This window comes from Rattus norvegicus, chromosome 7 (genome assembly GCF_036323735.1).
Source record: "Rattus norvegicus strain BN/NHsdMcwi chromosome 7, GRCr8, whole genome shotgun sequence".
NCBI classification, from domain to species: domain Eukaryota; kingdom Metazoa; phylum Chordata; class Mammalia; order Rodentia; family Muridae; genus Rattus; species Rattus norvegicus.
The window spans coordinates 84,359,823-84,380,959 of record NC_086025.1 but is presented as its reverse complement, the minus strand read 5'-3'; positions in this window follow the sequence as shown (position 1 = coordinate 84,380,959).

Here is a 21,137-nt window from a genome sequence, read left to right as displayed (position 1 = left end):
CACTGTATGAACAATTAATCATGTGAAAGGTCCTGTGTAGTTTACAAAGAATTTTCACATGCGTTTACTCATGTGGAACTTGTAGCATCCCTATGTAGTATGTCTATTAAGTTATCCATATGAAGCCTTGAGCCATTAAAGGGTCCTCTGTAACTCTTCAATCTCAGAGTGATGCTGGATGAACATGGGCATCATAGACTCCTTTCAGAGCTTTACATTTTCTGAGTTTAATATTTTGGTTATAAGTCAAATTTTGTTTTAGGAACATTCAACATAAGTCTCTCTATTTGGATGGACAATTTGTAACATTTTTAAAGTTATTATTTTGATTAAAATGTGTACACCATTTTCATTTCCCTGAGTTGCATGTGTTCTATAGTTTTCACTTTATAGGCACATTTTAATATTTTATGAAGGAGGATAAGGACTAACATGGACCTTTGACAAGATCCATGGAGATCATTTATTGTTATTGTCAACCTAACTGGATTTTAGATGTCCTAGGAAACACAGCCCTCAGTGTGTCTTTCAGAACATGTCCTGCGTGGTTGAACCAAGCAGAGAAGACCAATGCTGAGTGTAACTGACATCGTTCAATTGGCTAAATAAAAGGAAAGAGAAAGAAGCCCGCTGAGCTTCAGTAGTCCTAGCTCTACCCACTTCCTCAAGATGTCTCACTGTCCTCCTGTCACAACAAGTCCTGTTATCATGGCCATTCCAGCCATCAGTGATGCATTATGAACTCAATCCTGAATTAAAATACATACTTATGTAAGTGGCCCCTTGTCAGGTATTAGATCACAGCAGTGAGAAGAGTGACTAGTACAGCCGGGATCTCAAGTTATTCTTAAAGTGTGAAGAAAAATAATCTTCCAGTTTAATCTTTATTAATGGATGATGTATGTGTTTTACTCTTGGGTGAGAAACCGAGAAAACAGTAATTTTCTTATAATAATTAAGCGGCAGAAAACCTGTTGAAATACCTTAAATTCAACAGGTGCAGTTGTGCAATTAATATCTATTTAATTGAACTGAGCACTAGTTAGTAAAATATGGACATTTTGGCTGTAAAATCGGGTAACTGAGTTCCTATAATGTGAAAAAAAGAAGATTATAACTATTATATATTGAGCCTCTTACACTTTGATATTATAATAGATAATTTACCCTTCTTATTAACATTGTTCCTCACTAAAACCATCAGAATAAATATGAAAGAATGGAAAAATAAAATATTGGGCCACAGGTCAGATGATATAGAGCCAGGAAGTGGTCATGATGGCATGGCGGTTAAAATGATGTTTAGTTCAAGTGGTACATTGTGAAGAAAAAGCGTTGGTATCAGGTGAAGCTGCTTGACAGGCAGATTACCCTTGGCACCTACGGATAGAACGACTATAGCAAAAATCTTTCATTAATAATTGATAAAATATTCAAACAATATTTCATTATAAAGCGTAGAATACTCTTATGTACAGAGGTTTTCAAATGTGCTTGGCCACTGGAGGAGATCACAGAAATATTCATCCCTCCTTGCACCATTCTTCATCTCCTGGGCAATGGTGTTGAAGAAATTTTATAAAGTTTCCTCTAGATGATTTTATCATCTTTTTATCTTTGGATATCATAGTATACAGGACAGCCAATGCATGAAGAGTCAGGAAGAGAAATCAACAGAGATTGGCATTATCAGTTAATTCTCCACCAAAGAACTGAGTCTTGGGTGGGCAGATACACAATGGGTGAGATGTGAACTACTCATGGTAGCAGACAAGAAGGTAAAACGTTATCTCAGGCAACTGTAAGAGACAGCCCTTTACATTGCAAAGGTATGAGGCTTGAGAAGTGTACTTTTAAAGTAAAAGTATATTGAAGGTGCCCGACTGGCTAAGAATATATACACAGTTCCCGAGACTTCCAGTTCCATAAAAAAATTCAATTCTTTCATTTCTTATATACCACGACTTTTATATACATTAAAAGTCTAAAAAGCAATCCTTTCAGAACCAATTTACCTTGAAAATGTCCAATTTGAATATGTTCACATTATACTGGTAAATAGAAGGGACATGGCCACTCCTAGATTTAGACTGGGTGAGTGGATAAGGAAGAACAGAGGCTCCAATTTTAAATATTTGGTGCTTTTAAATGCTTTGTCTCTCTCTGTCTCTCTGTCTCTGTCTTTGTTTTTTTTCTCTCTCTCTCTAGCTGTGTGGTGTGTATGTGTGTGTGTGTGTGTGTGTGTGTATGTGTGTGTGTGTACGTGTGTGTGTGTGTGTGTGTGTGTGTGTGTGTGATATATGCACGTATATTGAAACCTGAAGTTGATATTAGATGTCTTTTTGTTTGTTGGTTTGTTTTGGTCGTTCTCCACTTTATCTATTGAAGCAAGGTCTCCACCCGAAATGGAAATTTACCAATTCCCCCTACTTTAATATATTTTGTTGCCCAGTGGAATCCTCTTCCTCCCCTGTTCTAGAAATTCAGGTGACTGCCACGCCTACCTGGCTTCTATGATTCTGGAGATCCAAACTAGGGCATTCATACTTGCAGGACAAGTGCTTCATCTTCTGAGCCATTTCCCCAGGCTAAAGACTGCAAATTATAGTCCCTGTCTGAACATTCACCTCTTAGTAACATCACTTCCCAGAAAGAGAGCAATAAACTTGAAATTGAAAAGAATTTTAACATTGCTGTCCTACAGACATAGATAGCTATGCACCTTTCATAGTTTGTTTATTAATATGTGTTTCTTCCTGGCCACTTCTCATTCTTACTTCCTATAGGTTTATGAACTGAAACGTAGAATAATAATTATATACACCCATTGACTTCAGCAGATTGATGTTTCATGTGTGCAGATAACTTCTGGAAGTAACAAGCCACACTGCTGTTCTGGGTCAGTTCATCCCTTTGGGAGAAGCTAAGTGGCTGAAGTAAATGTGGATGCTGTCAGAGCACATTGGGCAGTTCACAGTGACGTATGAAAAAAGAAGATAGAGCCAGAAGGAATTTTGATAAATATTCAGTATTCATATGGCCCATTTGCAAGAGAATTCAGTTACACTGGAGGTGTAGCCAAATGAAGGGCCTTTCAAAAAGAAAGACACAAGACAGATGCTCATGCCTAGAGTTCTAAAAGGGAAAAAGTAAAAAAACTCTTGAGAGTTCAAGGCCCCTGAAGATATAAATTTTGTGAGATAAGTAGGTGTGTGAAGAAGCTAAAAGTAATTTTATTTCTTTTGTTACATGTTTGATTTGTGTTGAGAACAATTGGTACTCTGACATAATTAAAGCAGTTTTGACATTTTGGTGTGTTTCATTGTTGGGCTATGCACAGAATGTTCCTACTGTCTTTGTTAATGTATTTTGAATAAAGATGGGTTTTATATTCATTCTGACCTTGTGATACTACCTTGAGCTCTGCAGTACCATATAAAGAGATAAAGGAATTTTACAATGATCAATCTTGTCTATTAATGAAAGAAATGCTTATTGCCAAAATGGAAATGTATTTTGCATTACTCTAAATTGAGTGACAGTTTAGCCTGTTGAAATTATTTTTGTGAGGGCAACATGGTCTAAGCTAACTCTGTTATTATCTTGTACTTCCTGTGAATTTGAACATTACTCATGATTTGATCATGTTAGGATGAAATATAATTAGTAATATTTGTCAACTGTAACCTAATCTTTCTTGTCTCTGCTCACTTTCTAAAGAAAAGAAACAAAGATGGATTATCGCAAGAGAAGAATACTCTGAAACCTTTAAAAATATATATTTGGTTTAGGAAGATACCATCTATTTTTCCAAAGTGCTTATATCATGTATATTTTGGTTGAGATTAAATTAAATTACAGCTGTTCTACTGGCCTAATACATTGATTTGTTAACTTCACATGCAACTTTAAGACTATAACCAACAAACTTTGAAGGCACCTAGCAGTTATTGTTGTCATTAATTCCAAACAAAGTTCAAATCCTTCTCTAGAGATTGTGACAGGCCCTCAGAGCCAGAGTTCATTGATGTCTAATTTCTAGTAGTTGTTAGGACTACCGTCAGGCAGAGTTAATTAGACAAAACAAAGATTCTGGAATCATAAAGTACGCTTTACACCTGGAAAGTTTAATTTTCATTTTTTTAAAAAATTTTTGAGACTATGTAATTTCATCATTTCTCCTTCCCCTTTCTCTCTACAAACCCCATCCCTTAGTCTCTTTCAAATTAATGGCCTCCCTTTTGGTTGTGGTTTGCCCTGGAGTTATCTGTATTTTGATGCTAATTCCACTGCCCCAAGGACAGCTGCCTAGTCACTACTCAGGAATCAGGTGACTTCACTAGAATCTTCTCCTCATTGAATTTGTAAAGGACAGGTGAGGGCAGGTACAAAATAGAAGGAGGCCTGTCATTGGAGGAGAAGGAAGGATGGGTGGGAGAAAAGTTTGAAGGAAGAGGAGGAGACTGGAATGGAAAGGAGGAAGAGACAGGAGAGAGCGGAAGAAAAGCCGTGGCAGGACAATATGGCAGGTGATGTTAATATTGCGTTTTGTGTATTTACAGGTTGTTATTAATGTTCTTAAGGGATGGATGTGTATTGGGCTTTGTATGTTTAGGTGGGCAATTATATCTTATCAATTGGATCAAAGGTTATTGTGTTGTATGTTCTTTCATGTGTAGATTTAGGTGTAATGGAGTGTGGGGTGACTGGTCTGGGCCACCATGGAGTTGGGATGTGTTTCTGGCATGGAAACCTGCCTTGGGAACTAGATAGGTAGAGAGATTGCTGACGGCTCAGAGAGAGGCCTTCGGCAGTGTGATATAGAATGGAGCAAAGCGGACGAGAGGCTTTGCTGACTGAGAATTAAGATATCTAGCAGATATCATGGGGTACTGTGGTGCCAGACCTAGGAGGTAAAAGACAACAGTACATTTTTTATTTTTTATATTTACAACAACACCTTTTCTTAACTGTTCACACACACACACACACACACACACACACACACACACACACACACACACACACCACTGTACACAAATTAGCTTATATGAAGTTATTTGTGTTCATGAATTCTTTTTTCAGTTATTGGTTAATGTAAAATGGCCAAGCTTCTGCAAGCCTGGAAGCAGCTACAGCTGTGTCTTCCAGGAAATCTGGTTGTGTTTTATTAGAGATGATAATAAAAATCAAGGTCTGTTGTTGTTATTATTATTATTATTATTATCATTATTTTATTATTTTGTAAAAGGGTATTTCACCTGACTAAGCAAGGAAAGCTCTGAACTCTCTCTCTCTTCTTTTTTTATATTTTTATTGTATATTTTTTGTATTTACATTTCAAATGTTATCCCCTTTCCCCCCCTCTCTTAATGTGGACCATTGATGCTAATCTCAAATCCTACTCATATCGATGGCTCAACTCTAATCAGTTAGCTAATGACTCATTTTAGTTGTTTTTCTCTGCTTGTCTAACTTCCCATTCTAATATTAAGAATCTTGTTTCCTACTACAGGTCATTCACTTACTTAAAATTTCAATTTTGGGACACACACACAAGAACACACACACACACACACACACACACACACACCGAAAGAGAAGGGGGGAGGGAGAGAGAAAGAGAGAGTAAGAGACAGTGAGAGACAGTGAGAGACAGAGAGAGACAGAGAGAGACAGAGACAGTCAGAGACAATAAGAGACAGTGAGAGAGAGAGAGAACAAGCTTTTAATCTTTAATTCTTACCTATTGAGCAGAATTGAAACACCTACAAGGATTATGCATATTTTGTTTTATCCTGAGTCTTAGACATGTCAGTCTTTTCTAAATTTGTTTTAAGTTAGGCCTTGCTCCCACAGTTCCTGTCATCTCCTTCAGTAAAGGTATTTTATATATTTTTAATACACTTGAATTAATTTAGGCACATTCTGCTTTCTCTTCTATAATCTCCTGATTTCCCAATTCAAATTATTAAATTTTCATACATTAAGGTGACCCTTTGTGGTTTAATATCTGTGGATTTTAATAAATGAATATAATAGCAGATAAAATGTTTGCCCTGACCAAAAAAAGTTTTTCTCTTATTCAAATGACTGCCTGGTATCTGGTGAACTCTTTATTGTATCTATATTTCTGCCTCTCTAATAAAATATCCTATAGAATCATACAATACATCACCTTTTCAGATTGTCTTTTTTTAAACTGAACAATATGTATTTAATATTTAAATGTGGTTCTGGGTTGCTGGATATATTTTGCCCTTTTCTATTATGGAATAATATTCCATTGTTAGGATGAACCTACATTATCTATCATCCATTCAAGGTCATCCTCGACTGCTTTCACTGTGGAACAACTATGAGCAAAACTCCTCTAAATAGATGAGAATATAGGTTTTCTTGTGAATATAAGTTTCAGTCTCTTGGTTGAATGCCCAGGATTGCAATTGTCAAATTCTCCATTAAGATTATCTTCATCTTCGGTTGGGGATTTAGCTCAGTGGTAGAGCGCTTGCCTAGCAAGTGCAAGGCCCTGGGTTCGGTCCCCAGCTCTGAAAAAAAAAAGAAAAAAGAAAAAAAAGAAAGATTATCTTCATCTTCATAAGAAACTATCTGAAACTAGAGAAGAAATGAGTTTGCATTCCCAAAAGCAAAGACAGTCTGCTGTACTGCATTCTTTATAGTGACCAGTCAATTTTTTTACTCTTGTAAGTAGGCTTGCTGTTGAATTACAATAGTTCTTCGTATATCTAGCATATAAACTTGTAGTTGTTGCCAATGAAACAACTGGATTTTAAAAATCTCCTTAACTAAGACTTTCATAATTCAGAATTTGAACTTTAATAAGCACCAATTTACTACATTCTCCTTCTGAAATTATAACTTTTCTATCTAGAAAACCATAACCAAATTAAATTCACATAGATTTTTTTCCTATGCTTTCTTTCTGAAACTTAAATTGAAATTTATACAATCCAATCTTAATTCAAATTTGATTGTAGTATAAGATCTGCATAGGTTCAACGTAAGCCTATAAAAATATAATACTCTCCTCGCATCAGTTGTAAAGTTTATCCTTTCTTCATTGAATTGTCTTTATGGTTTTGCCAAAAATCAGTTGATTGTATTTATATTAATCAATTCTTCAGCTCCCTGTTCTATTTTTTCAACCAATAACATGCCACAATGATCATTGCTGTCTTATAGTTAATTTTCTAAGAAGGTATGTCTGCCATTTTTTCTCTTTTATTCCATTTGATAATGTCTGCATATTTTCTTTCGACATAAACTTTGAAATCATTTTTGTATGAAAGCTATGATAAGATTTTCATTGGTGTTGTCTTACACTCAGGAATCAAATTGAATAATGACACTTTAGTAATAGTCTTCCAATCCATGGAAATAGAGATATTTCTATTTATTTATATCCTCTTTGTCATTTTTTGTATTTGATATATTTATATCAATAGAAAAGTATTATCCTGTCTGCTTGATGTTATTATAAGTTATATTTTTCAAATTTAAAATTTTACAAGTCCACTGATTATATGTTAAAAGCCATTGACTTTTGTATAATCTTGATTCAAATATCTTTATAGATTCATGGCAATTTTTCTTCGAAAATAATTTTATTTGTTAATGATGTCAAATGGGTTGTTTTCTTTACAGGAAAATACACCTACATTATTTTGATTGAGAATGGTTCTTTAATCTCAAATGTTTAATTCTTGGCCTTTAGTTGATGGAACTGCCTGAGAAGGATTTGGAGGCATGTCCTGTTAGATGAGGCATGTCATGAATACTTTGTATCTTCACAAGCCCAGTCCTCTTTGTATCTTCTTCCTGTCCTCTTTCTGCTTACTGTTAGAAATGTTGGCTCTCCGCCATTCCTGCCATTATACCTTCACTCCACCATCCCCATGAAAACATAAGCTCAACTAAATGCACTATTTTTTAATAGTTGCCTTGGTCATGGTGTTTTATCATAACAATAAAAAAATAACTGATACAGTGTGGGTTACTTTTTTAAAATTATATATACCTTTTATATTACATTTTTGCATTATTGTGGCCAAATTAAATCTCCCATTATGCTGTTGGGCAGCTGGACTTGGATACAGTATTCATATTTTTTCCTGTTTTAATAGAAACATTAAGTTTCATTATTAAATATAAAGTCAATGTTAAACTTTAGAAACATTCTTCACCAAAAGGAGGTTGTGTATTCAATACTTTTTGTGTGTCAACAATGTTGTATATGAGTGTTAGATTTTTGTCAAATGTGTTTTCTATATGTATTGATATATAGATATAGATATATTTAAATTTAGGGCATTGATAAGTAAATTGTATTTATTGATCTTTGCTTATTATGCCAGTCTTGTATAACACGAATAAGTTCCATTTGGTAAATACATACAATTAAAAACACATTGTTGAATTTTACTTGCTATTAAAACTTTATTGGGCCTTTGCATGTATATATATGAAATATGTTGGTCTATAATCTTAATAATTTCTCTACTTGGTTTTGGCAAATGTTTTCATATAGTATATTGAAATTTTCTTCACTTTGCTACTATTTTCTGAAAGTATGAAGAATTGACTTTATAGTTCCAAAAATGCTTTCTAGAGTCAAAATATCAAACATTTCAGCATGATTATTCATAATTTAAGGTTTTTAATTATTAGTTCTCTTTCTTTAACAAATATTGACCAAGTCTAAGGATGTTTTTGTGGGAATTATGTTAGTTTGCTTTTTAAGAAAGCAATTACAGATTTGGGGAGGTTAAGGCAGGAATATTGCCACAAATTCAAGGCTGGCCTAGGCATACTACTGAGTTCTGGCCTCAAAAATAACACAATAATTAAAGCAAGAAAAAAAGAAAATATTTATTTCTGATACAACTTTATATTGAAATAAATTGAAAATGCTATCAGGAAATAGCTACTTAATTTCTCTCCTCTTTGCTTATTCTTGTCTTTATATTTAGGTTAGTTTCTTGTAGACAAGAAGTGATGAAGTCTTATTCTTTTTAACTTGATGCTATCTGTCTCTGTCTTTTAGTCAGTTTAGATGTCTAGACAGTTCACATTTAAGTTGAGAGTCTGCAGTAATAATAGGATTAATATTTTCTACTTTTGAAACTGTTTTATTTTCATCGAACATTTTGCTATTTATTTATTTATTTATTTTATCAAAACATGGTTTAATTTTTTTTATTTATTTATTTATTTTTATTAACTTGAGTATTTCTTATATACATTTCGAGTGTTATTCCCTTTCCCGGTTTCCGGGCAAACATCCCCCTCCCCCCTCCCCTTCCTTATGGGTGTTCCCCTCCCAACCCTCCCCCCATTGCCGCCCTCCCCCCATAGACTAGTTCACTGGGGGTTCAGTCTTAGCAGGACCCAGGGCTTCCCCTTCCACTGGTGCTCTTACTAGGATATTTATTGCTACCTATGGGGTCAGAGTCCAGGGTCAGTCCATGTATAGTCTTTAGGTAGTGGCTTAGTCCCTGGAAGCTCTGGTTGCTTGGCATTGTTGTACTTTTGGGGTCTCGAGCCCCTTCAAGCTCTTCCAGTTCTTTCTCTGATTCCTTCAACAGGGGACCTATTCTCAGTTCAGTGGTTTGCTGCTGGCATTCGCCTCTGTATTTGCTGTATTCTGGCTGTGTCTCTCAGGAGCGATCTACATCCGGCTCCTGTCGGCCTGCACTTCTTTGCTTCATCCATCTTGTCTAATTGGGTGGCTGTATATGTATGGGCCACATGTGGGGCAGGCTCTGAATGGGTGTTCCTTCAGTCTCTGTTTTAATCTTTGCCTCTCCCTTCCCTGCCAAGGGTATTCTTTTTCCTCATTTAAAGAAGGAGTGAAGCATTCACATTTTGATCATCCGTCTTGAGTTTCGTTTGTTCTAGGGATCTAGGGTAATTCAAGCATTTGGGCTAATAGCCACTTATCAATGAGTGCATACCATGTATGTCTTTCTGTGATTGGGTTAGCTCACTCAGGATGATATTTTCCAGTTCCAACCATTTGCCTACGAATTTCATAAAGTCGTTGTTTTTGATAGCTGAGTAATATTCCATTGTGTAGATGTACCACATTTTCTGTATCCATTCCTCTGTTGAAGGGCATCTGGGTTCTTTCCATTTTCTGGCTATTATAAATAAGGCTGCGATGAACATAGTGGAGCACGTGTCTCTTTTATATGTTGAGGCATCTTTTGGGTATATGCCCAAGAGAGGTATAGCTGGATCCTCAGGCAGTTCAATGTCCAATTTTCTGAGGAACCTCCAGACTGATTTCCAGAATGGTTTTACCAGTCTGCAATCCCACCAACAATGGAGGAGTGTTCCTCTTTCTCCACATCCTCACCAGCATCTGCTGTCACCTGAGTTTTTGATCTTAGCCATTCTCACTGGTGTGAGGTGAAATCTCAGGGTTGTTTTGATTTGCATTTCCCTTATGACTAAAGATGTTGAACATTTCTTTAGGTGTTTCTCAGCCATTTGGCATTCCTCAGCTGTGAATTCTTTGTTTAGCTCTGAACCCCATTTTTTAATAGGGTTATTTGTTTCCCTGCGGTCTAACTTCTTGAGTTCTTTGTATATTTTGGATATAAGGCCTCTATCTGTTGTAGGATTGGTAAAGATCTTTTCCCAATCTGTTGGTTGCCATTTTGTCCTAACCACAGTGTCCTTTGCCTTACAGAAGCTTTGTAGTTTTATGAGATCCCATTTGTCGATTCTTGATCTTAGAGCATAAGCCATTGGTGTTTTGTTCAGGAAATTTCTTCCAGTGCCCATGTGTTCCAGATGCTTCCCTAGTTTTTCTTCTATTAGTTTGAGTGTGTCTGGTTTGATGTGGAGGTCCTTGATCCACTTGGACTTGAGCTTTGTGCAGGGTGATAAGCATGGATCGATCTGCATTCTTCTACATGTTGCCCTCCAGTTGAACCAGCACCATTTGCTGAAAATGCTATCTTTTTTCCATTGGATGGTTTTGGCTCCTTTGTCAAAAATCAAGTGACCATAGGTGTGTGGGTTCATTTCTGGGTCTTCAATTCTATTCCATTGGTCTATCTGTCTGTCTCTGTACCAATACTATGCAGTTTTTATCACTATTGCTCTGTAATACTGCTTGAGTTCAGGGATAGTGATTCCCCCTGAAGTCCTTTTATTGTTGAGGATAGCTTTAGCTATCCTGGGTTTTTTGTTATTCCAGATGAATTTGCAAATTGTTCTGTCTAACTCTTTGAAGAATTGGATTGGTATTTTGATGGGGATTGCATTGAATCTGTAGATTGCTTTTGGTAAAATGGCCATTTTTACTATATTAATCCTGCCAATCCATGAGCATGGGAGATCTTTCCATCTTCTGAGGTCTTCTTCAATTTCTTTCCTCAGTGTCTTGAAGTTCTTATTGTACATATCTTTTACGTGCTTGGTTAAAGTCACACCGAGGTACTTTATATTATTTGGGTCTATTATGAAGGGTGTCGTTTCCCTAATTTCTTTCTCGGCTTGTTTCTCTTTTGTATAGAGGAAGGCAACTGATTTATTTGAGTTAATTTTATACCCAGCCACTTTGCTGAAGTTGTTTATCAGCTTTAGTAGTTCTCTGGTGGAACTTTTGGGATCACTTAAATATACTATCATGTCGTCTGCAAATAGTGATATTTTGACCTCTTCTTTTCCGATCTGTATCCCCTTGATCTCCTTTTGTTGTCTGATTGCTCTGGCTAGAACTTCAAGAACTATATTGAATAAGTAGGGAGAGAGTGGGCAGCCTTGTCTAGTCCCTGATTTTAGTGGGATTGCTTCAAGTTTCTCTCCATTTAGTTTAATGTTAGCAACTGGTTTGCTGTATATGGCTTTTACTATGTTTAGGTATGGGCCTTGAATTCCTATTCTTTCCAGGACTTTTATCATGAAGGGGTGTTGAATTTTGTCAAATGCTTTCTCAGCATCTAATGAAATGATCATGTGGTTCTGTTCTTTCAGTTTGTTTATATGATGGATCACGTTGATGGTTTTCCGTATATTAAACCATCCCTGCATGCCTGGGATGAAGCCTACTTGATCATGGTGGAATTTACATAGAGAAATTTTAATCAAGCAACATGGCTGCTCTGACAAGGGATTACATCCATAGACCTTTTAATTATGTGTGATCCAGCTGGAATGGAGACGTGCTCTGGATTACAATATGATCTGGATAGAATACAGACATGCCCTTACTACATAGCTTTAATCCCTAACAATGTAGGTAAGTTTAGTTTGTAGAAAGAAGCAGCCATGTTTGAAAATGATAGCTAAATGGACGGGCAAAATGATGAATCAGAGAATGATCTGAGAGAATGAGTCAGAGATAGAATATGGCCAACTCTCATGAGAACAGCAAAGGAAAGAAAGGTTAGTTAAGGGTAGCACAAAATGCCTGGGGGAGGGGGCATCAGGGAGGGAGAAGGAGGAGAGGGAGGGGAGAAAAGGAGGGAGGAAGAGGGAAAACTGCAGTTTTACATGGATAATTTTACAGAGACAGGCTGCAGGGGAAGACAGAACAAGCCAGAGAATAAGAAGGAGCCAAAAGATTAAAACTGATAGCCAGAGTTAGTCTGAGGCCAAGCAGGACAATTCATTCAGAAGCTGAGAGAAGCCAGCTTGGGGAGGAGTTAGAGCCAGAGAAGCCATTTTGAATAAATTAGCTTAGAGTGGAATTTGCATCAAAACAGCTGAGTTGAACCAACCAGCCAGAGTTCAGAAACAGTTAGAAAGGGTGATTTTATTCAGCATTAAGTCTCAGAGGCTAAAACGTTCTAGGCCTATGTTATCAGATAGACACTGGACCTTGAAGCCTTTAAGGTCTGGGCTTACAAAAGGTTAGATTGTATGAAGGCTAGATGCTTCCAGTCCAAGGCCTAGGTATAGTTATATAGAAATGATCTGGGATCATCCTAAGCCAAATATTCATAAAGCTTGGGTATGGCTCTCAGTTTATCTCTTTATCTGAAGGGAAAAAAAGCAACCTTTATATTACAGACCTCAAACTCAGATCTACCTGCTTTTGCCTCCCATCTGCTGGAGTAAAAGGCATGCATCACCACTGCCCAGCTACAACACACATTTTACTGAACCTGAATCCATCCTAAAATAGCACACTCTTTTATATTTTGCTACAGCTGTCTTTCAGAATATTTCTGATTCCTCTGTCCTTTCTTACGGGAATACTTTCACCTACCCTTGAGTCATAATCATCTAATATACTGTAAATGTTAAGTAAGGTTGTCGTTTAAATCAGTTGATAGTAAGAATGAAGGGCTCCATTTTTTTTATCTTTTCCTTGTCTTTTTTCTTTATATAGATCCAAAATTCTGACATTATTTTCATTGTTTCTGAAAAGCTTTTTAAAAACAAATTGCAAGACTGGCTTAGGAATGATAAAATCCCACATTCTTGTTTGTTTAAGGAATATTGCTAGGTTTTCCTAATGATCTCCCCTTTGGTTGTTTATAGTAGGTACCTGACCTTCATAAGTATGGACCCTTTGTTTTGTTTGCTTGAAATCATCCTGTTTAAGTTTCTCCGAGTTTCTCGGTATCATTTGGTTTTAAAGTGTCTCGTTTATTTGCGAAACTTAAGAATCAATAATATCTCATTCTTCTCTGTTCTATTTTCTCTTTCTTCTTCCTCTGTTGTTCCAATTACATGTAAGTTACACATTTGACATACAAGTCATCCACATTTCTTTTTTTCTTTTTTTTTTTTCTTGTCTTTCTTTTCGGAGCTGGGGACCGAACCCAGGGCCTTGTGCTTGCTAGGCAAGCGCTCTACCACTGAGCTAAATCCCCAACCCCTTGTCATCCACATTTCTTATAAATTCTACATCTGCGGCTTTGTTATCATCGCCCTCTCTGCATTCTGTCTCAGCATATCACTAGACCTACACTCGTGCACATTGATTCTTTCCTCAGCTCTGTCCGGGGTACTGGGAAGCTGCAGAAATCATTCTTTTTATTCACTTGCTATGACAGTTTAATCCAAACGATTGCTCTCTGCTATTTCTACGTACTGTGCACATGATCTTGCTACTAGTTAGATCCTCCATTGGAACCTTAGGCTAAATCACTTTCTGATCATTTTAATCCCTGTGACTTCTGAGTCTGAGATTATGGCTCTCAAGGTTGTATTTTTTGGGAAAACTTAACTCTCTTGTAGTTTTTACTGAAAGCTGAGCATGTATAGGTAATAGGATTTACAATTTTTGTTTTATTTTCTTATTGCCATGATAAGTAATATGTTTCTTTATGGTGCATGGTAATGTCTACTCACAAAACCTATTTCCCTTTCCTAGGGAGATCCTTGTAAGACTGGGAAAGATAAGTGGAATTGGTGGGCATTTGGGTAACAATAAGGAAATCCAGTGCAGTGGAAACTTCCTGGAATCTATGAAGATAATTTTAGCAAAGACTCCTAGTAATGAGGAATAAGGAACTTGAACCAGCCATCTTCTGTAACTAGGAAAGACTGCCAGTGTTGGAACTAGTACACAGCCTTCGAACTGCAATATGTCCTGCCTATAAGATTTGCTTAGGCAAAGGTGGTGCAGAACTGGTGGGAGTGACCAGTCAATGATTGGTCAAACTTGAGTTCCAGGCCATGAAAGGAAGCCCATGGTTAACATTGCCTGGATGACCAGAAACCAAAAACTTGGTTGCCATGAGACTTAGAATAGAACCAAACATGACTGGCAATAAAAAGAAAACCCTTGGAATGATTCCTAATGATATTTGCTATACTCATAGCTCAACAGACATCAGAGAAGGCTTGCTTGGGCAGCTGATGGAAGCCGATGAAGAGACCTACATTGGGTGGAGCTTGGGGATCCTTGTGCAAGAGAGGGAGGAAGAATTGTAAGAGTCAGAGAGGTCGAGGACATCAGGAGAACTCTGCCCACAGAATCAACTAAGCAGGTCTCCTAGGGGCTCACAGAGACTGAATGACAATCATGAAACCTGCATGGCTCTGTGCTAGGTCCTCTGCATATCTGTCAGGATTGTGTGAGCCCATCCAGCTTGATGTGAGCTTTTGTGCCCAGTCTTATTGTACTGTTTAATGCCATGTTTGGTTGATATCTCTGAGAGGCCTGTTCTTCTCTAAAGGGAAAGAGGACGAGTCATCTACAGTAGAAAGGAGGTATAGAGAGGACTGGGAGAAATAGAGGAAGTGATAACTGTGGTAGCAATATACTATATGAGAGAAGAATAAATAAAAGACTGTCAGAACAAAAAATAATGAGAAGAGCCACTAAAAAGTAGAATAATCATGGATATGCAAGTTTGACCATGACAGAAAAAAATCCTCTGGGCATATGCCCAGGAGGAGCGTAGCTGTATCATATGCCAGGAAGCTCATTCTGCTAAACTCTTCACGAGTACTATCGACCTGTTGGCATAATGGAGAAGTATGGATGAGAAGAAATTCTACAATGTCATTCTTAGTCTTTGAGTGGGCCAGTCTGGGGCTTGTAACTAAAACATCTCAGTGCTGTGGTTTTCTTCTATTCTTCTTTTCTTTCGGGGACTATGGAGTTACTAGGGCTCTTAAATTATCAACACTTTTGATTTTGAATATAACCCTCTCTGTCTTAGACAACAGCAAGGATGGAAGAGATTTGCATGAGTACAATTGTTCCTCTGTAAGTGGGGTTATGGCTCTGGTAAAATCTTTTCCGTTATTTTGGATATGGATATCCTTCTTGCCAAGATTTCAACAAAATGGCTGTCCTCAGGCTCCAAGAAAAATCCTGTGGCCCCAGTAGTTCTTTATTCTTCTTCTAATGAACACTGAAGCTCTGACAGCCCATAAATTACAATTTAAGTGTGTCTAAAGCCAGGTGCGCTGGCACGTTTGGCTGGCATTAGGCAGAACTCAGTCGCGACTCATGTGTAACCTGCTGCTCTTGGTTTTGAGCTGAAACATGGGCCCTGTGACTTCGGTTCCAGTTTGAATACAGGAAGGATCGTTGTTTTTTTTTAAAATCTTGTTTCGAATTTTCTTTTCATAAAAATAGGATTAATGACACCTTATAGAAGCTGTGCTAACATGATCTTAGAAGATTGAATATTTCCAAGTGAAACAAATATGACCCTGTAATTGTTTTTCAGGGACATATTTGTTTAAAAAAAACATACTAAAAGGACTTATTTTAGCCATGTAATTTAAGAACATACATTAAAGGGAATTTTTATGAATTTATAAGCACATAACCCGTACTAACATAGTATAAGGAGTATTTAAACCGTGTCTACTGAAATTATCAAATAAAATATTAGAAACACAATCAGATTAGTGTGATAATTGAAAGAAATAGTTATTTGAACAAGTTTTCTAATAAGACTAATTTTTATATATTTTTATTGAGAACTGATTTCTTCCATACAGAATATTATGATTACAATTCCCCCTCCTCCCACTCCTCCCAGTTTCTCCCAATTTCCCCTCCAATCCACAAATACACCTCTCTGTCTCTCACTAGAAACCAAACAGACATCTAAGAAATAATAATAAGATAAATTTTAACAAATAAATAAGACTATGACAAACACAACTGAACAATAAAAAGAACCAAAGAAAAAGCACAAGAAACATATAGACACAGATACACATATTTGCACACTTAGGAATTCCCCCCAAATTGGAAACCATAATAAGTATGCTGAGAATCTGTAAGGTAGAGAATGCCCCAACTAACATGATGTGACAAGGAACTTTCAAATATTCTTTTGAGTTTGGTTTTGTTGACCATCCCCATGGGCATGAGTACCCATCTACTCACTGGGCATGGTTTGTTTCCCCAGCAAGAATCCCTTAGAGAAAATTCATTTATCATTTTCAAGTAGCTATGGGTTGAAGATAGCTTCTGGGTTAGGATGGAAACATGTGTCTACTTCTCCTTTCAGCTCTAGCAACCCATCTGAAACAGAACCATGTAAATTCTGTGTATGCTGCCACAGTCTTTGGGAATTCATATATACTCCAGTCCCATTGTGTCTAGATGGCCTTGATTTCTTGATGTGCTTCATCCCCTTTGGCTCTGAAACCCTTTTGACCTCCTCTTTTACAAAGTTTCCTGAACCCTGATGGGAGGAATTTGATGAACCCTTTTAGGGCTGAGTGTTCCAAGGTTTCTCCCCCTCCGCATATTGTTTGGCTGTGGGTCTCTATCTCTTCCCATTTTGTGCAGGAGTAAGCTTCTCTGATAATGACAGTGCAAGGTGCAGAACTGGTTCCCAGCACCTACCTCTCATTTTTTAAATTACATAACAAAGTACACTTGCATAGCATAGGTGCCAAATGTCTTATTTTGCCTTATGTGTTACTGCTTAAAGAATATTAAATACATTCTTCAATATCAAAATCAAGAAGAAAAATATTTTTGATTCAAAGAAGCAAGCATGTTACTATGCATTCAAAGAGCTAATTGTCACAGGAAAAGCACAAAAGAGTTGATTATATAATAGAAAGCCAATTATATATGTATCCAACTTCATACTTTATTCATCTACATACAATCATGTACTGGAATATATGTTTGGTTGTTCGTCCTTGAACTGAGAATTCTAATTAGAGTTTGTAAAAATAGTACAATACATATTATGTATGTATGTATGTACATACAATGCTTTCCTTAATCACAGACATTTGGTATACTTACATCTTTCAAACATTTATTTTTTGCATTTAATTTGAGAAGAGTCATTGAATTGACATCATTGATAGTAAGAGTCTCACAAATTATGTATGTAGAGAATTTTCAACCTTACTGTTTCCTTACGCTCATATTAAAAACAGCTCAGATTGAGTGATTCATATATTTGAGACATTCGGAAAGGTACAAGAGTGAGCTTTCCCTGTGCACTGGTAAGAGATTTTCCATATGAGACAAAATTGCTTTTGTTACATTTGCTATTCTACTTTATATATCTGGGCACTAGCAATTATTTTAATCACTTAGTGTATTCATCCATGAGAGCAACCACCATCTCACTCAAGCCCATTATACAAATGAGAAGCCATTGTTCTTTTCATGTTTTGTCGGTAGACATTAACATGGATGCTGTGAACCTATTGGAGACAGAAGTAATGGAGTGAAATTGCTCACACCATTACTTTAAATTGAAATGCGAGAGGCTCGTCGGCACAGAAGTCATGAGACTGCTTTACCTAAGACATGAAAACACTTGTTGTCAAATTTCAAACATCAGGATTTTGTGTGCTTGGAAGCAGTTTTTCATCCATGACCTGCATAATGTTTAGAAAACCCTCATAGTTTGCTCTAATTGCCCCTGTCCTTAATTGCACCAAACAGAAATTTTGTTTGTTTTTTTTTATTGTCATGTGCTACTATAGATTGCATTTAGATTCATTATTAAAAAGAAAGTAGGTATGCTTCATCAGGTAAATTCTAAGAATTATGCATTAGGGAAAAAAACTTTAACTAGTAAAATTTTTATTATCAAACTAACTTAGTTTTTTAAAGCCTCATTTTCTTATATAGGTAAATATTTCGAACTGATCATTTCTTAATAATGTCTGCCTTTTCAATCTGCTTTTGTGTAAGAGAATGCTAGGAGAAAATATGGCATTTTGCAACAGCAACTATTTTAAAGCAGATGGGCCGTGTCAATCTTCAAGACAGTTTCTACATTTGTTCTTATAGAAATTATAAATGTGCCTGGAGATGTGGGGATGGCATCTACAAAGCATAGGAAGGTTGGAGCACTTTTTATTTTTGAAACTAACACAATAGTGCCAATTGAGCTTCATAAGATCTCTCCTACTAATTAAATGACAACTGGGGTCAGTTCTAAACGGAATTCCACTGATGGGATCTAGGCACATACTCTGATAGTCTAGGGGTGGTTGTATCTCCTGTTTCACAAAGGCATTGAAGGAAGTAAAGAGGAAGGCGTTCAGTGATTCCTATCATGTCGGTCAATCTTGTGCCCCACATTTGGACTTTGGTGTTAGTTGAAGCAAAATGCCCATCCTTCTCCCTAAATCCAGGTAGAGACTTTGTATCTGATCTTACTGCCGTTTTGTATTTATCACTTTCCAGGTTGTCAATATTGATTTTTTTTCTGTCTTGTGGGTCATTCCTGTCATAGTATTTTTTATTTATAAAAAATAAATAAAAGAGACATTGAGATGCCTCAGTGATTAAAGCCATCTTTTTAGGCCTGATGACTTGAGTTTGATCCCTGGGGTCCTATGGTGGAAGGAGAGAAGTACAAGTTAACCCATATCTTCTTCCTCAGATGTGCCTTGCTCAGTGTGTGAACCCCTTTCCCTGTGGAAGATTGTTTCTTAGCCTTTGTTATTTTCCTGTAGTTCTCTGTGCATGGCTAACTCTACCTCTGTCTCAATGAGAACATATATTGGTGTCATCCTTGTTCAGCTCGTGTTTAGCAATCAACACTAGTGAGACTTCCAGAATATAGCTTCTGACATTTCCAGGAGACAAAATCTTATAGCAAACTCCCTGTTCTTCTAGCACTTAGCATTTTTTCTGGCCTTCTTTCACGGTTTCCTGAGTCATAGGTTCAGGAATATTTATTTTTTTTATTTTTTTATTGGTTACTTTATTTATTTATTTACATTTCAAATGTTTTTTCCCTTCTCAGTTTGCCCTCCACAAATCCATTATCCCCTCCTCTTTATCCTCTATGAGAGTGCCCCTCTACCTGCCCACCAATTCCTGCCTCAGCAGCCTAGCATTACCTTGTCCTGGGTCATCAAGCCTTCACAAGACAAAGGGACTGCCACCCAGTGATGCCAGATAAGGCAATCCCACCAACAATGGAGGAGTGTTCCTCTTTCTCCACATCCTCACCAGCATCTGTTGTCACCTGAGTTTTTGACCTTAGCCATTCTGACTGATGTGAGGTGGAATCTTAATGTTGTTTAATTTGCACTTCCCTGATGACTAAGGATGTTGAACATTTCCTTAAGTGCTTCTTAGCCATTTGAGATTCCTCAGTTAAGAATTTTCTGTTTAGCTTTGTAACCCATTTTTAATAGGTTTATTTGGTTCTCTGGAGTCCTTTGTATATATTGGTTATTAGTCCTCTATCAGATATAGTGTTGATAAAGATCTTTTCTCAATCTGAGGATTACCATTTTGACCTATTGACAGTGTTCTTCGCCTTACAGAAGCTCTTCAATTTTATGAGGTCCCATTTGTCAATTCTTGATCTTAGAGCATAAGCTATTGGTGTTCTATTCAGGAAATTTTCCCCTGTGCCAATGTGTTTAAGGTTCTTTCCCACTTTCTCTTCTATTAGTTTCTTTGTATCTGGTTTTATGTAGAGGTCCTTGATCCACTTGAACTTGAGTTTTTTACAAGAAAATAAGAATGGATCAGTTTGCATTCCTCAACATGGTGACTACCAGTTGAACCAAATGCTATCGTTTTTCCACTGAATGGTTTTGAGTCCTTTGTCAAAGATCAAGTGACCAAAGGTATGTGGGTTCATTTCTGGGTCTTCAATTCTATTCCATTGATCTACCTGTCTGTCTCTGGACCATGTGGTTTTTGTCACTATTGCTCTGTAGAATAGCTTGAGGTTAAGGATGATGATTCCCTAAGAAGTTCTTTTATTCTTAAGATTGGTTTTTGATATCCTGAGTTTTTTGGTATTTCAGATAAATTTGAGAATTGCTTTTTCTATCTATGTGAAGAATTGCATTGACTTTAGATGGGGATTGCATTGAATCTGTAGATTGCTTTAAGTAAGATGGCTATTTTTTTCTATATTAATTGTACCAATCCATAAGCATGGGAGATGTTTCCATATTCTTAGGTTTTTTTTTTTTGAGAAAGCACACAATAGCAGCTTAATAGCACATCTAAAAGCTCTAGAACAAAAATAAGCAAATGCACCCAAGAGGAATAGACAGCAGGGAATAACCAAACTCAGAGCTGAAATCAACTAAGTAGAAATAAAGAGAACTATACAAAGAATCAACAAAACCAGGGGCTGGTTCTTTGAGAAAATCAACAAGATAGATAAACTCTTAGCCAGACTTACTAGAGGGCACAGAGACAGTATCCAAATGAACAAAATCAG